We start from the raw sequence: 19,091 nt of genomic DNA on the forward strand, positions 1-19,091 counted from the left end.
CTTGGACTAGAGTTGCTAATTTCATTGATTTCCGCAGAACGAAGCGGACAAGCTTCGTTATTCTTGAACAATGAAGGAGAAGAACAATGAGTACTAATAATAATTCAGATGAAGTATTTAGAGAAATTATTCTTCATCTAGCCATTTTAGTCGACAGGTAGATTACATTTGCTAGCTCCATCATTAGAAAAAGAGCACTTAACATTGTTTGTATATTCAAATCACACGAACGAGTTTTTAAGAAAGAGTTGTTGCTTATATCTACAAATGTGATAAAAGTAAATCAAATTAAGTTGTATATATCGACGATTGTCATAAAACTCATTTTAAATTTAAACACTAAAGTGCCATCATTTGCCATATATATATATTCATGATGTAAATTTGTAATAGTCCCGGCCCCTACAAAATATATTCGTACGTAATAAGATGGCTGTTTGGCCTACCCTTTCTTTTGTTTCTTTTCAGAATAAACAGTTTAACAGCTACGACTACACATGCTATTATATTGGAAAATGAGTTTAAATTTTGCGCAATAATAATGTATAGTTTTTTTTGGAGGGATTCTTACTGCCCAATTAATTTTTTTCCCAGTTAATGGCCCAAATGTATGTCATATGTCTATAATGTATAGCTGTGATACATATATAATATATTCATATATGTTGTTTATATAATATTTATACATCGTTATATAATGTATCTATATTATATAGATAGCGTATAACTATGTATATGTGATGCATAAACAAGATATCCACATTACTATACACAACAATCAAATGAAGGCGCGCGGAAAAAAGGGTATCGATTCTAATATGAATTTAATGGGATAACAAATTTAGCAGAACAAATATATTTTAAAAAAATAAAATTACAAGTGTAAGAGATGAAAATAAGAGTGGAGACGAAAAATTGCTCATTTTTAGTAACTTAATAATTATTGGGCCATTTTTGGTTCATACAAGACAATGACCGAGGGGTCATTCTTTTTAATTTTCTCTTCTTTTTTTACTATCGGAATTTTCTGAATTTAAACAATTAAATTGACTTTGAATTAACATACTGTATAGAGCTCCTCATAATAAGTTAGCTTACTTTGATATTTTTTCTTATAATTTCTAATTATGGTGGTAAAACATTATATATATATTACTATATAAGAAGAGTGAATAAATTCACTCCTCTTTCGATACGTGGCACCAAAAAAAAGGAGAGGGTTGAACATAAGTGTGAATGTGAGGGTATTTTGGGTATTTAAAATACCCTCACATTCACACTTATCTACTAAAAAAAAATTACTATATAATATATATAATGTATAATATAAGTACCAGATAAGTGTGAAAGTGAGGGTATTTTGGGTATTTAAAAATACCCTCACATTCACACTTATCTACTAAAAATATATATATATAAGTAGTAGATTTAAATATATTTAAAAATAATATAAGTAAATACTATACTTAACAATAATTAATAGCTTAAATATTTAAAAGTTATATACAAAATTTAATTGACTCTCTAAATTCTATTGCTACCACATAAAATGGATTATATGATAAACATATATTGTTTGAAATTGACGAAAAATAAACTATAAATTACAATAATTAACAAAAAAAATTGTCGGCTCCAAAAAATCTATCAATTAAGAACATATATTGTTTCAAATTGACGAAAAAGAAACTATAAATTACAATAATTAACAAAAAAATTCTCTCGACTCCAACAAATCTATCAATTAATGCCACATAAATTGGGACATGGAAAATAACATATATTCTTTAAAAATTAAGTTCAAAATGTACTATAAAATACAATAATTAACAACTTAATATAGTAAAGAGACATATAAAAAATGGTTAATATTTGAAATTTTGCATGTGCCACATAAATTAGAACAAAGAGAGTAATAAATATTATTTTCAAAATTCTGTAAAAAAAAGGTACTACAAATCACAATAGCTAACAATTTAAAATATTTTTAGAATCATATAAAAATTTCAATAACTACTCAAATTTCATAATATATGACATAAGAAGAGGGAATAACCAATATATTTATAAAAAGAAATGACATATAAAATGAAATGGACAGAGTATTAGGTTTTGAAAATGGAAAAGGACAAAACACATATAAAATTAAAAGACATATAAAAAAAAATTGGTTTAACTCTCAAACATAAAAAGTAACATATGTTATTAAAAACTTTAATAAAAAGTACTATAATTTACAATAAATAATAACTTAAAATATCTACAAGACAACAAAAAAAAGACTAATTTTTGTACTGCTTGTCTCACATAAATTAGGATTGGGATGATTTTAAAATTTTAATTTTGGTTATACATTATAAAATAGCCGAAAAATTGAATGATATAATTTTTTTAAAAATAACCGAATGAATCGTCCTATCGATAACCCTAATGTTACTTCTACTCTGTTTATTTTTACTTAAATTTAGAAAGATATGTTTCATTTCTACCCTCAATCTTATCGGTACATTTATTTGCTATTTGAAATTGAAATTAAAAAGACAAATGACAAATAAGTTTTTATATTAGCTCACTTATGAGCAAAATATATTATAACAATCTTTACTAATTTTATAACAATACATAAACTATACTCTCTCCGTCCCATATTAGATGGGCACTTCCAACTTTACACGGTGAATAAAAAATCATTAATACATTGGAAGACTTCACCATTTTACCCTTTGTTTATATCAATGCACATTGAAATGAGTTACAAAAAATACACATACAATATAGGAATGGTCATATTAATTGTAGGGTAAAATGGAAAAGAATTAATTAATTCTATCCTAATTTAATAAGTGCTCAAATAATATGAAATTTTTTTTTTTAGTAAGATTCTCATCTAATATGGGACGGAGAGAGTAACAATATAACTTTATTAATGTTGGGCCTGGGCAGCGCCCGGGCTTTCTTTACTAGTATATATATATATATATTATTCAAGAAATCCAAAAGTAAAAATGTTTTAACTTCTACATCAACATATAGTAATACGGTAACGACTAATTTTAAAACATAAACATAAATGAAAGAACATAAATAATTTTAAGGTACTAATTAAATGAAAAAAACTCATAAATGAAGAACAAATCAAAATGATTCGGATAAATTTCATAAATAATCACTTTTCAGCCCTTACAATTGAAAAATAATAACGAAACTAGTGTTCTAAATTTTACAATAAAACACCAAGATACTATCATGAAATTTCATCTATAGAATCTGATAATGATTAATTTTTTTTATCAAAGACGTAAGTTGAAAAACAACCAGCGAACACTATTTCTACTAATGATTCATGCCAGTGCTAGGTCTAGAATTCTTGATTCCTCCATGAATCAAAGCATGAATTGGTTTGTGGTGTCCACTTCCCTTCGGACTTGGTCCTGCCGTTTTTATTCCCTCAACATATAATTCTTTCATAAATTTGATGTCGATGACACTTTTCATGACTTGATTTCTAGAGAAATTAAGAGCACGAGCTTCACTAATATTAACTAAAAATAGCGAGCACAAAAAGAAATAAATTGTGATAAAAATTGCAAAAAAATTGAGACCTCTAGCCATTTAGACCTGAGAAATGTAAATGACTTTATACTATGATATAGATTTGCTTGAATGATGCATGAAAATGTAGTGCTATTTTGCCTGCTATTTATAGTAGATGATGCTAGAAAAAACATAGTGTATTTCATAAGGGAAGTGCCATATTTCACAAGGGAAGTGCAATATATCAAATGGGAAGTGCCATATTTTAACTCTTTCAGAAGGGAAGTGCCATATTTTCACTATTTCAAAAGGGAAGTGCCATATTTTACTATGATATGAATATTTTCCTCGTCTACTTTTGATAGTCATGATTTTCTTTCTTTAGTCAAATGATAAAAATTTTGATTAATATTTTATATGTACTTTTTCATCATATTGATACACAAAAAATTACAATTAAGAGTATTTTTCATATAGTTTTTGAATATTTAACTTTTTTGTTTAAATATCAAATTAATATAATCTAATTTAACTTTGGAAATTAGTCAAATTAACTTTCGAATAACGCAACATGACAATTAAAAATGGACGGAGGGAGTAACATTTTTTGAATTTCGAAATTTAAACATTTCTATCTTTGATCGTAATTTTTTATATCTTTTATATATTTTAAATTGTCAATTATTGTTACTTAATTTTTTTACAAAATATTAAAATATGTATTTCCTTTCATTAGCGATGCTATTAATTTTTTCCCCATTACTTATTCACTATTTGAAAATAGATTTCAGTTTTATTGCCACTCTCAACTTATCAAAATAATAATATTGTTTCCGTGTTTTGCCCTTATCATTAATTATTTATTCTTCATATTATTCTCCAAGATATGAATTAATAAGGGTATTGCGATAAAATAAGTCATGTTAATCATTGTTTGTTAATAAATATGACAAGTCTAAATATAACAAGTAAAAATAAATGGAGAAAATAATTAATTTATGTTTGTTGTAATTGCTTCACATTAATAAATTACACCCACCATTGTACTCTATAAGACTGATTTTTAAAATGAAATCTCAAACAAACACAGTTACAATAAAAGATAGAGATTTTTTTTAAAAAAAACATTGTCTTGAAAATTGAAGCTTAAACAAATCTTTATCAAGAAGGAGAACAAAACATTCTTTTAATATAAAATATACAGGGAAATTAAGGTGAAAAGATTGAATTTTCAAATTTGGATCAATTCATATTGAAATTTTAGCTACAATTTCAAACTCAAAAATTGGAAATGGTTAAGAGCTTACTAGTATCGAGTATTTACACTAACTAAATCTATATATATATATATATATATATATATATATTAATTATCATGGTTAATCGAAGTTAAAATGTATTCCCTTCATTTACGTTTAGTTGTTATGTTGCGCTTTTTGAAAGTTAATTGAATTAATTTTCAAAGCTAAATTATATTACATTAATTCGACACTTTAACTAAAAAAATAGATATTCAAAAACTATACGAAAAGTACGATAAATTGTAATTATTTTGAATATGATAAAAAAATAAATCATAAAATGTAACTCAAAATTCTTATAGTTTGACTCTAAAAAAGAAACTATGATGATAAAAGTGGATGAAGGGAGTACTTATTAGTAATGAGACGTAGTTAAATACTCCTCTCTACCTTTTTACTTGTCCAATTTTGACTTTTTACTTGTCATTTTTGACAAATCAAGAAATGTGTTTTTTTTAACCTATTAAACCCTCAATTTATTTAGAGGGTTAATGCTTATTAAAAATGTAGAACCTCTTTAATGAGTAAATTAATTTTGGAATTCTATCAATTAATAGAGATAAAATGGAAAACTTTTTATATTAATTATTAGTATTTTTTTAATATGTGTGTCAAGTAAAAAAAGACAAGTAAATAGAGAGAGTAACATTCTAGTTGAGTTCCCAACTTCATAGAAGTCCATTAAATTCTGTGATGTAAGAACTAGAAATGCTTTATTCAAGAAAACTCAAAAGCAAGAATATTTTAGGAAAAATCTTTTTGGCCAAAATTTGGCCAGATTAGTATTTTATTTTTTTAACATCTTTATCCTTTTAATTTTAATATTTTTTAATTAAAAAATAAAAAAAATCAGTTTATTTTAAAATTAAAAAAATATTATAGATTTTTTAAATTTCTGGACAAATTCTGGTCAAATTTTCTGGCTATTTAGTATTACCCAATATTTTAAGTTTTACATCAACATATATAGTAATACTGTAACGATTTATTTTAATTGAAAAAACATAAATAATTTTAATGTACTAATTAAATGAGAAAAAGTCATAAATGAAGAAAAAATTAAATCGGTTCGAATAATTAAGCACCAAAATATATTATCAAGAAATTTCATTTGTAGAATCTGATAATGATCATTTTTTTTTAATTAAAGATGTGAGTAAAAAAATAGTCAGAGAATTCTATTTCTACTAATGATTCATGCTAGGGCTAGGTCCAAAACTCTTGATTCCTCCGAGAGTTAAAGCATTCATTGATTTGTGTCCGCTTCCCTTCGAACTTGGTCTTGCTGTTTTTTTATCCTCAACATATAAGTCTCCCACAAATTTAACGTTGATTACATTTTTCATGATTTGATTCTCATGAAGATTAAGAAAACGAGTTTCACTGAAATAAAATAAAAATAATGAGCTCGAAAATAAATAAATTGTGAAAACTAAAAGTGTAAGAAATGCTTTATCTAAGAAAATCCAAAAGTAAAAATGTTTTAACTTTTACATTAACATATATAGTAATACCGTAACGACGTATTTTGAAACACAAATGAAAGAACATAAATAATTTTAAGGTACTAATTAAATGTAAAAAACTTATAAATGAAGAATAAATCAAAAATAAATCTCATAAATAATCACTTTTCAGCCCTTACAATTGAAAAATAATAACGAAACTAGTGTTCTAAATTTTACAAGAAAACACCAAGATACTATCATGAAATTTCATCTGTAGAATCTGATAATGATTATTTTTTTTATCAAAGACGTAAGTTGAAAAATAACCACCAGCGAACGCTATTTCTACAAATGATTCATGCCAGTGCTAGGTCTAGAATTCTTGATTCCTCCATGAATCAAAGCATGAATTGATTTGTGGTGTCCACTTCCCTTCGGACTTGGTCCTGCTGTTTTTTTACCCCCAACATATAATTCTTTCATAAATTTGACGTCGATAACACTTTTCATGACTTGATTTCTACAGAAATTAAGAGCACGAGCTTCGCTAATATTAACTAAAAATAACGAGCTCAAAAAGAAATAAATTGTGATGAAAATTGCAAAAAAATTGAGACCTTTAGCCATTTAGACGTGAGAAATGTAAATGACTTTATACTATGATATAGATTTGCTTGAATGTTGCATGAAAATGTAGTGCTATTTTGCCTGCTATTTATAGTAGATGATGCTAGAAAAAACATAGTGTATTTCATAAGGGAAGTGCCATATTTCACAAGGGAAGTGCCATATTTCAGAAGGGAAATGCCATAAATCAAAAGGGAAGTGCCATATTTTCACTATTTCAAAAGGAAAGTGCCATATTTTACTATGATATGAATATTTTCCTCATCTACTTTTAATAGTCCTGATTTTCTTTTTTTAGTCAAATGATAAGAATTTTGATTAATATTTTATATGTACTTTTTCATCATATTGATATGCAAAAAAATTACAATTTAGAGTATTTTTCATATGGTTTTTGAATATTTAACTTTATTGTTTAGATATCGAATTAATATAATCTAATTTAACTTTGGAAATTAGTCAAATTAACTTTCGAAAAACTTAACATGACAATTAAAAATGGACGGAGGGAGTAACATTTTTTTAATTTCGAAATCTAAACATTTCTATCTTTGATCGTAATTTTTTATATCTTTTATATATTTTAAATTGTCAATTATTGTTACTTAATTTTTTTACAAAATATTAAAATATTTATTTCCTTTCATTAGTGATGCTATTAATTTTTCCCCATTACTTATTCACTATTTGAAAAATAGATTTCAGTTTTATTGCCACTCTTAACTTATCAAAATAATAATATTGTTTTCGTGTTTTTCCCTTATCATTAATTATTTATTCTTCATATTATTCTCCAAGATATGAATTAATAAGGGTATTGCGATAAAATAAGTCATGTTAATCACTGTTTGTTAATAAATATGACAAATCTAAATATAACAAGTAAAAATAAACGGAGAACATAATTAATTTATGTTTGTTGTAATTGCTTCACATTAATAAATTACACCCACCATTGTACTCTATAAGACTGATTTTTAAAATGAAATCTCAAACAAACACAGTTACAATAAAAGATAGAGATTTTTTTTAAAAAAAAACATTGTCTTGAAAATTGAAGCTTAAACAAATTTTTATCAAGAAGGAGAACAAAACATTCTTTTAATATAAAATATATAGGGAAATTGAGGTGAAAAGATTGAATTTTCAAATTTGGATCAATTCATATTGAAATTTTAGCTACAATTTCAAACTCAAAAATTAGAAATGGTTAAGAGCTTACTAGCTAGTATCGAGTATTTACACCAACTAAATCAATATATATATATATATATATATCTTAATTATCACGGTTAATCAAAGTTAAAATGTATTCCCTTCATTTACTTTTAGTTAGTTGTCATGTTGTGCCTTTTGAAAGTTAATTTAATTAATTTTCAAAGCTAAATTAAATTACATTAATTCGACACTTTAACTAAAAAAGTAGATATTCAAAAACGTTACGAAAAGTACTATAAATTGTAATTTTTTTGAATATGATGAAAAATAAATCATAAAATGTAACTCAAAATTCTTATAGTTTGACTCTAAAAAGAAACTATGATGATAAAAGTGGACGAATGGAGTACTTATTAGTAATGAGATGTAGTTAAATACTCCTCTGTTCCTTTTTACTTGTCATTTTTGACAAATCAAGAAAAGTGTTTTGTTTTACCTATTAAACCCTCTATTTATTTAGAGAGTTAATGCTTATTAAAAATGTAGAACCTCTTTAATGAGTAAATTAATTTTGAAATTCTATCAATTAATAGAGATAAAATGGAAAACTTTCTATATCAATTATTAGTAATTTCTTAATATGTGTGTCAAGTAAAATATAGACAAGTAAATAGAGAGAGTAACATTCTAGTTGAGTTCCCAACTTCATAGAAGTCCATTGAATTCTGAGATGTAAGAACTAGAAATGCTTTATTCAAGAAAACTCAAAAGCAAAAATTGTAACATCTCGCACCTAGAAACGACTATAAAGAGTTTAAAATATGAAAATATTGATTTTTGGAAAGAGTAAGGAAATCTGGAAATTTTGTCTAAGTTAAGAAAGTGGGTTTTGGCCATTTTCAAACAGCCATAACTCCTAGCTCAGGAGAAGTTAGGAGCAGCTCTTGAAATGTTTGGAAAGCCCTTGGAGATATCTTTCCAACGCCACCAAGATTGCACAATTTCGACATCATATGAGTGAGATATGACTTTTGAAAGTTGGGATGTTGGATTGAGGAAAGTCCCAATTCGGATTGCGAGTGGAATTCGTCGGGGGTGATCCCTATTAAGGTATGTGAGATTTCTTTCGTGTTGGGTTACTTCACCCACACACTAACTTGTTTCAATTCAACAAAATTGGAGTTGTTTGAATGTTAAGAAAATGAAGTTCTTGAAGAACATTGTTGAATTCTTGTGGGTTGATTGTTGAATGTCTAGTGTTGAATTGATTCATGTTTCCGGGTTGTTTTTCGAGTTAGATTGGTTGTACATTGAGGGTACAATTGATCCTAAGGGTTTGGGGAAAGTATCATGGAAGTTTGGAGGGTTTAGAGATGAAAAATGGAGGAGAAGAGTCGAGAACACCTGGGTACAGGGGTTGGGGCATCCGCCCCAAAATGTTCTCTGAGGTTTGGCCTTAGGCACGTCGCCCCAGCCAGAGCACCCCACCCAGCTCTCTGAGGGTAGGGGCCTGGCGCCCTACGCCTCTCAGAGCGCCAGGGACGCCAGTTCTCCCCATTCGTTCCTCACCTTCTCGTATGTGTTCCTAAGTGATGTACCTATGTTTCCTAGTCGATTCTAACATTTTAAAATACATCTAAACATCATGAAATCATCCATAAACATGAGATCATGAACGTTGAATCCATAATCTAATTCAAGGAAAGTTAAGATCAAAGTCAAGAGCAGTAAGAGTCAAGTCAAGATGAGTCCTTAGAGTTTTCCAAAAGTCTTTTCCAAATGTTTTAACTTTGTTTTAAGACTTAAAGTTCAAGTTGAGTAAAGAGTAAAGTTTGAAGTTCATTTCTTCAAAAGTATATGGGGACTAAGTATTCCCAAAGAGATTTAAAATGTTTTCACATTTAAATAAGAATGAAAACTGAGATTTCCAAAGAGTCTTCGGGCTAGTTTTTAGAAAAGAGTAATCGCTTTCTAAATGAAGCAAGAAGGGAAACTTTGATTTCCAAGATAACTTTTGAGCTAAGTTCTTTTGAGCACTAATCTCAAATCACAGAGGAAATATGTTTTAAAAACATAAGACCCAGTACATTTTTTAGAGTAGTATTAAGCACCGAATTGGGGGAGCGTTCAAAGAACATACAGCCCCCATAGAACCATGTAGCCATCATGGGTAGAAGAGGTTCATACTTTTTAGATGAATCCTTTTCAAATTAGACTAGTGGATCCATTAGGTAGTTCGGATTTTATACCTTTGGCCGGGTATAGAATGCTCTGGCAGTGTGAGGTTGATCGATGTATCATTACTATAGCTCTTATGTGATGGTTGTCGGTTCGAGAAACTCCCACAACAGTTATTGTATTTCTATATACATCCGTTCAATTGTATTTCTACATACATCTCAGATTTATTGTATATTTGCATCCGTTCTTTATATTGCACTTGCTTTAAATTGTTTTTTATTGAAATGAGTCAGTCAGGTTTAGTTGAGTGAGCCAGGTAAGTTATTCAGTTTCTTTCAGATTTCTTCTAGCCTATGTGTGGTTTAACATTCCAACTCGCATACTCGTACATTCAATGTACTGATGTCAGTTGGCTTGCATCTTATTATGATGCAGACGCAGGTAACCATGATCAACATCCAGCACCTCGTTGATTCAGTTGAGCAGCTCAGAGTCAGTGGTGAGCGTCCTTGCATTCCGGAGGACTCTTTTATTCGCTTTCAGTCTTTCATTTATTAGGATGTTGTAGGGTTTGTCCCAACATCCATCTCAGTATTTTAGAGGCTTCATAGACAGTCAGATAGTTATTAGTTCAAATGTCTTTCTTTATCTTTCAGATGTTGTTTAAGACTTACGTGCCATTTTGGCCAACTTATTATTCTTTAAGTTATTATGGCTAGGTCCAAAATTCTTGATTCCTTCGAGAGTTAAAGCGTCCATTGATTTGTGTCCGCTTCCCTTCGAACTTGGTCTTGTTGTTTTTTTTTGCCTCAGCATATAAGTCTCCCACAAATTTAACGTTGATTACATTTTTCATGATTTGATTCTCATGAAGATTAAGAAAACGAGTTTCACTGATATAAAATAAAAATAATGAGCTCAAAAAATAAAAAATTGTGAAAACTAAAAGTGTAAGAAATGTTTTATCTAAGAAAATCCAAAAGTAAAAATGTTTTAACTTTTACATTAACATATATAGTAATACTGTAACGACTTATTTTAAAACACAAATGAAAGAACATAAATAATTTTAAGGTACTACTTAAATGTAAAAAACTTATAAATGAAGAATAAATCAAAAATAAATTTCATAAATAATCACTTTTCAGCCCTTACAATTGAAAAATAATAACGAAACTAATGTTCTAAATTTTACAAGAAAACACCAAGATACTATCATGAAATTTCATCTGTAGAATGTTGACACCCAATTTTGACCTTCCCCGATATAATTAATTTCCGAACTTCTTAATTTTCAAACTATTTAAAATAATTAATTTTAGAAATTTCGAAAAAAATATATAGTTTGCAAGTTATTTTAAATAATTTGTCACTTTTTATAATTTTAAATAATAATATGTCGTTTATATAATTTTGCATATAATTAGTTTTTTTATGAATATTCAAAAATTGCCTCAAAAAGATTTTATTTCGCTTAAATACTTTACTAATTAGTTTAGTTATATAATAGTTTACACTTTTGAGTTAATTAGTTAATAATTAAGTCAATTATTTTATTTCGTTGAAATTAAGAAGCTCATTAATTAATTTATATTAATTCGCCTTATTTAATCACTAGCCGAATTTATTAAATGAATTCAATTTGGTTACACTCCTAATTCATCGGCTAAATTCGTAATGCAATTGACCACTCAATTCGGTTAAAATTGTAACTTACTAGTCATTACTGTTACCTCACTAATAGGATCAATTTTTGGGATTTTATCTTACAATTTTCAGCTACCCAACTCTTCCAAACCAGCCCAAATCAGTAAGGCCCATCAGCGATGCATTTTTCAGCAACACATACGTACAACAGCCCACAAAATATAGAAAAATCCATTCCAAAATAACCCACCTGCTATACATCAACAAATATATATCATCAGCCTACTTTTCAACCAATACCCAGCTCGTTTCCAATTCTAAAAGAACCCAGAAATTTCTAATATTTCCAGTCCAGCGTTACAGCAGCAAACGACGCCTACACGGATATAGACGGTAAGCAGTAGTTGTTCAAGCGTCTTCTCCAGCCTAGTACTGTTTCTGTACGACTCTCTGCGTTTCCAACAGGCAGCAGGCACGTTTTTCCTCCCTTTCCTCTTCTGGAATAGGTCGAATTTCAGAGAAAAAGTATGCCTCTCTTCAATGGTGAAAGTAATTATGGCATTTGAATTTTGAATGGACCCTTTTCCTATCCGTTTTTCACCCTTTCCCCCCAAAAAATCCGAACCCAAATTCTTTCCCTATAAGTTCCCCTCTCCGTCATTTTGTTAAAAAAAAAAAAAAAAAAAAAGAGGGAAAAAAAAGGAGAAATTCGGAGTTGGAAATTTTGGTTAGAAAAATTGTTGGCAGAGAACACTGAGTATTAGCCAAGTGTAGAGAGGAAGGAATACATTTAAACCAAAAAGAAAAACCTTTGAACTTGTTCGGATCGATCTTATCTCTCTTTCGTTTTGTCTTGTTTGTCGAGGTCCCCCAGAGTCGCTTTCAATGGTGGTGGAGTCGTTCCCTGCTCGTCTCGTCCTAGTCTTGCTACCCGAAAATAGGTAACGCCTCCTCCCTTAGTTACGTTCTATCTCGATTCCAAGCGTTATGTGATAAACTTGCTTCTGTTGGGTTTCTCGGCCCCTATCTTGTTCTCCTTTTTATATTTTTTGACTTCAACACTATTGGACAGAGGCTGGTTTTGTTCGAATATAAGCTTTCTGACTCATTTTCTTCGCTACATGGATTCCTAATCGGTCATCATTTAATCGTTTCATTGTCTTAATTAAATGTAGGGAGCTGGATTTGTTACTGTTTAAGTTTAGCTTTCATATCGTTTTGGATGTTCGTTTTGCTTTGATCCCCATGCCTAACATGTCTTCAAGCATCAACTGTTCTTCATTTATCTTGTTACTGATTGTATTGCTATCTGTTTAAGTGTTGCTGAATCTTTGCTTCTATGTTTAAGCTTATTTGATTTATCTTTTTTAGCTAATATTCAAAGTGACAAATACAATGCTATGTCCTTTCTGTCTAGTTGTTGTCGCTTCATTAGCATGGTCCATGGTACAATTTTCTAATAAGATGTGTTAGCGTATTTATATCTTTATGATTATCTAGGCCATAACATGATTTAATTAATATTATGTTCTATATTAACTTGGCATTTGTTAATTGCTGCCTATCTAAGGGTTGGTTATGTCTTGACCTCTTTGTTTGCCTTTGTTGCTGCTGAAAATCTCAAAAAAAATGCCTATTTCAATTCACTGCGTTAAAATCTAGTGCCATGTGTAAGTATGACTTATGTCTTTGTTTAGATCTCTTATCTCTTATCCATTTAGGCATATTTGTGAGTGTTTAGCAGGCTTAAAAGTGTTAGTTTGACTTCTTTTAGCATGCTTAAAATATATTTGGATGTCTTTATTTATTAATCTTGGTACGGTAAAGGTTTTCTCATTAATTTGTCCTGCCTCTTCAGCTTTGATTGTGCTTTTATAAATAAAAAATTTAACCAAACAATCATGTGTCCAATTTCAGCTTACTTTGATTGTTTCCAGCTAAGCATGTTTATGTTTAAGCAATCAGTTTTGAAGCACTGATGTAGTGTGAAATTCAGCCAAATGCCTCTTGTTTGTCTTTATTGTTAACTAGTGAACAAATGCGCGCTTCTTCGCGCGTATTAGACTTTTGATATTATATTTTTAATAAATTATTATATACTTTAATCAATTATATTATTAATGCGTTTTTTAATGATTTTTCATCACATAAAAGTTTAGAGTCTTCTATAAAACTTGTATTTATATAAGGGTAAATCACATAAATAGGCTATATTAAAAAAATATTTACTATCTATAGCAATATAATTTTTGTAACTAAATATAACAATTTTTTGGATTAAAAAATTGTACAAACTAGTTTGCTTCACGTACCCTTTTTTTCTCTTTCCTCTTCTTTTTTTATTCCTCTTCTTCAACTTTTTTTAAAATTTTCATTTAAATAATTATTCTCAACTCAATTTTTGCCCAGATTTCACTATTTTTACCCAAAAACACAACGAAGAGGAATAGAAAAAATAAAAATTTGTACAATATCATGTTCTCAAACAGAAAATTCAAATCTCTAAAATTATAGCAGCAAGAATTCACCATTGATGGTCATTATAAAACTTCAAATTTTGAATTCATTATATGAATTTTACGAATTCGTGATTAGTTTGGATGTGTTAATTGATCCTACAAATAATTGAAAATGCCGTATATCTCTATTTAAAGAGGGTTTGGTAAAGTTTATAATTGATTTTAGGAGAAATATAAGATTGAAACTCGAAATAGGTGAAGTTTATGGAACTATATCACAATTGTATTAAAGTTGTATTAAACATGTTTTATAATTGTATTAAAATCATGATCAATACATTTATAATACATATTGCAAACTTTACTCTCTGCTTGGTGATACCAACACAGTGATTTAAGTAACACACTTATAAAACATTTATAATACATGCACACTACATTTTAATACATATTGCAAACATCACTCATGTTCCTAATGATACAAACCAAAATAATTTATGAGACACATATAATACATGTTTTATTCATGAATAATACAAGTTTAATTCAATTTATAAATTATTGTCTTGTCTTTCGTTAGTTACACTTTTCATTTATTCATAATTTTCTCTTCTAATTCAATTTTTATATTGTGTAATACACTTTTAATGCAAATTTAATTCATTTTGTAGTTTATTATTTGTTACTATCAGATTACTTGTTTAATTCATTATTGATATAAATTTAATTCACTCTATAGATCATTGTTTGGTTTTTCATTGGTTACATTTTTTATTCATGCTTAATTCTCTTTTGTAATTCAACTTTAATATTTGTGTAATACACTTTTAATACAAGTTAATACATTTTGCAGTTTATTGGTTGATTTGTTACAATTGAATTACTTGTTTAATTCATTATAGATACAAGTTTTATTCACTTTACAGATCAGAGAGTACTCTTTCGTTTGCTACATTTTGCATTCATGTTTAATTCGCTTCTAATTCAACTTTAATATGTGTAATATATTTTTTATTCAAGTTCAATTCATTTGGCAGTTAATTATGTTTCTTCATTTGTTACGATTTATAGAACCATTGGCCATTGATTCTTCCTCGCAAACCCTCATCCCCGTTGTTTAGTAGATTACTTGTCTAATTAATTATTGATACAAGTTTTATTCAGTCTACGAATCATTGACTGCTCTTTCATTTGCTGCATTTTGCATTCATATTTATTTATCTTCTAATTCAATTTTAATATGTGTGTAATACATTTTTAATTCAAATTTAATTCATTTTGTAGTTTATTGGTGATGCATAGAAAAAAACATGACTAATTTGGTCGTGCTGTTTTACTTTACTTTATAAGACATGTATAATACATGTTTTATTCATTAACAATATATTTATAATACAGCTTGCAAATTTCACTCTCTTTTTAGTGATCACAACCCAAGTAATTTATAATATACTTATAATACAATATAATATATGCATAATACATTTTTAATACATAGATTTAATGTCCAGAACATTGCAATTGGATTAAGTAGAATGCTTGTTTTTATATAGCAAAATTGAACTTTATGTCAATGATGAATCTTACAAGTACAAGCTTTATCACTAATAAATAGGTTCATTTCAGATATAGATTCAGTAACAGGAAAGACACTATTGAGTTTACAGAAAAGTGAGAGCAGAGAAATTAAATAGAGTACTATTTACTAGTTTTGAGAGAAGTTGCAACTGCATCTTCATCTGTGTATCCATGAGAATCACGCATAACGTGAATTGCATCACAATCTGATTCAATGTAAAGAGGCAAGAGAGAAAACATAAATTTAATAAAATACATAGTTTTGTTATATATTGCTATAAATGGTAATAATTAGAGAGTATATTTAAATTAAGTAATAATTTTTTAAAAGGATCCACCCAAGTAATTAATCCTTTATATAATTTGTATAAGTGAAACAATATTTTTTATTTTCTTAAAAGAACGTAAAGAAAGGAAATTAAAGGAGAATATGTAAGTAATTAATGTAGTCAGGAATGGGAAACATAAATAACATAAATCAAATCATTATGAATTAATATAAGAATTGCAGTATTTTATTTATTTATTTTTATTTTTATTTTTTCTGAAATGTGTGGATCATTTTAGTTATGTGACAAGTATGTTTATCATAGATGTTGCATCTAGGCGTAGATGCATAATTAAAATAATTTCCCCTTAGAATTTTGGTCGCTTAATCACTGATGTTATAGCTACCGCCCCCCTCCCAAATATTTTACTCTTATCTCTTATCTCATGCTTCTAAAAGAAATTTTTAAGTTTATTAATTATGAGGATAGAACGTCCTTCATTTTAGTTGAGTAATGTGATAGGATTGCGTCTACGGAATCACTAGATTCGATGTTTTGCTGTAATTTGTTTAAGTTTGAGTTCAAATATTAGTTAATGCAAAACACTTTGTCAATCTTATTATAAGTAGGTGCTAATTTATTTTATGTGTTTTCTTTTCTTATGTGAAATCCACCCGAGTTCGCCATGAACTCCTATTTCCCCTTGCATTTCGGGAGAGCCGTAATGGCTCAAATCTTTCTTTATCGAGTCAGCCAGCCACTAAAATCGACGAACAGGCTCCGCAGTTGAAAAGACGCGCAAGAAATCAAGAGTTGAAAGATTGGGCCAAAGGCCCACTCCTCATTATTTAAATTTGTATTTTGTTATTTAGGGCTCAAGCCCTTGTCTTTTAATTATTAATACTCTATTAGAAGTTTAGGACAGGTGAAGAATGGGCCTAAGGCCCAAAGATAAAATATATTTCTTTTTATGATTAGTTTAGGACAGGTACAGGTGATTCAAATGGGCCGAAGGCCCAAAACAAAAAATGAGCCCAAATACTGGTCCAGGCGGACAGAAACCAGATTTGGGTCCCACCCTCTTTCCCTCTTTACTTCACTGTGTTTGTTTTGCTTGTTAGTATTTATAGTTAATCTTAGGGTCGAAAATTTCAAATCCCCAAAAGACACCCATTTTGAATTAATCACCTAACTAAATTAGTCATTTCTCACTCGACTTTAAAATAAATAAATAAATAAATAAGTAAGTAAGTTTACAAAATACTTCATTTAAATAATATTGCGACACTTTTCTGTTTCTCCCTTAAAATGGTCCTAACTACAAAATTTGTTCAATCAAGTTAAAGTAAACTACTTTAGCCAAATAAATTAGTTGTCGGATAACCGCATTAGCGGATATTCTAGGTGCTTTAAAAACCTTCCTAGAATATTAATAGGAACCCTGAACCCTCTTTAAGTATTTTCAATTGATTTCCTGTTTTAATCTATTGAAGATCAGTTTTCTTGATTTTTCTTAAAAATTAAGTGGCGACTCTTAAAACCAGTCTAAAATATATTTTCCTAATAAAACATAGAATCTGATAAGTATTTTTTTTATCAAAGACGTAAATTGAAAAATAACCAGGGAACACTATTTCTACTAATGATTCATGCCAGTGCTAGGTCTAGAATTCTTGATTCCTCCATGAATCAAAGCATGAATTGGTTTGTGATGTCCACCTCCCTTCGGACTTGGTCCTGTCGTTTTTATTCCCCCAACATATAATTCTTTCATAAATTTGACGTCGATGACACTTTTCATGACTTGATTTCTAGAGAAATTAAGAGCACGAGCTTCACTAATATTAAATAAAAATAACGAGTTCAAAAAGAAATAAATTGTGATGAAAATTGCAAAAAAATTGAGACCCCTAGCCATTTAGAAGAGAGAAATGTAAATGACTTTATAATATAATATAGATTTGCTTGAATGTTGCATGAAAATGTAGTGCTATTTTGCCTGCTATTTATAGTAGATGATGCTAGAAAAAACATAGTGTATTTCATAAGGGAAGTGCCATATTTCACAAGGGAAGTACCATATTTTACCATGATATGAATAGGTCTAGACTCATTCTCTAGATAGATGTAATGTATTTTTTTCGTCCATTTTTAATTGTCATGGTTTTTTTATAGGTCAAATAATAAGAACTTTGATTAATATTTTAAATATATATTTTAATCATATTGATATGCAAGAAAATGCAATTTAGAGTATTTTACATATAGTTTTTGAATATTTATTATTTTTGTTTAAAATATTGAACTAATGTAATCTAATTTAACTTTGAAAGCTAGTCAAATTGACTTTCGAAAAATGCAACATGATAATTAAAAGAGGACGGATGGAGTAACATTTTTTAAATTTCGAGATTTAAACATTTCTATCTTTGATAGTAATTTTTTTTTTTTATCTTTTATATATTTTAAATTGTCAATTATAGTTACTTATTTTTTTGTAAATTATTAAAAATAGTCATATTTATTTCCTTTCATCAATGCTACTCCCTCCGTCCCATTTTATATGACACTTTTCGGATTTCGAGATTCAAACAAATTTATCTTTGACCAAAAGTTTTTCATAGATCTTTTAAACATTTTGAATTATCAATTAATGTGACTTATAATACTTTTTACGTAGTTTACAACTATATAAATTTGATGCGCACATTTCTGGTCAAACTTGAACTGTTTGACTCAAAAAACGAAAAACACCACATAAATTGCGACAAAGAAAGTATCAATTTTTCCCATAAAATATAGATTATACATAATACTCCATTAAAGATAGCCATATATAATTTCTTTCACATCCGTTTATTTCTTTGTATATGAAAAAAATTACTCCCT

General features: G+C 28.2%; 1 protein-coding gene across 1 annotated transcript in view; it reads left to right on the top strand.

Moving 5' to 3' along the window:
- LOC125811425 (WD40 repeat-containing protein HOS15-like) overlaps positions 1-19,091 on the top strand; it is a 286,140-nt gene that overhangs the window by 174,888 nt on the left and 92,161 nt on the right. The window lies entirely within an intron of this gene.

Source organism: Solanum verrucosum, unplaced genomic scaffold, assembly GCF_900185275.1.
Source record: "Solanum verrucosum unplaced genomic scaffold, falcon-dt-bn FXZP01000235.1, whole genome shotgun sequence".
Classification (NCBI taxonomy): domain Eukaryota; kingdom Viridiplantae; phylum Streptophyta; class Magnoliopsida; order Solanales; family Solanaceae; genus Solanum; species Solanum verrucosum.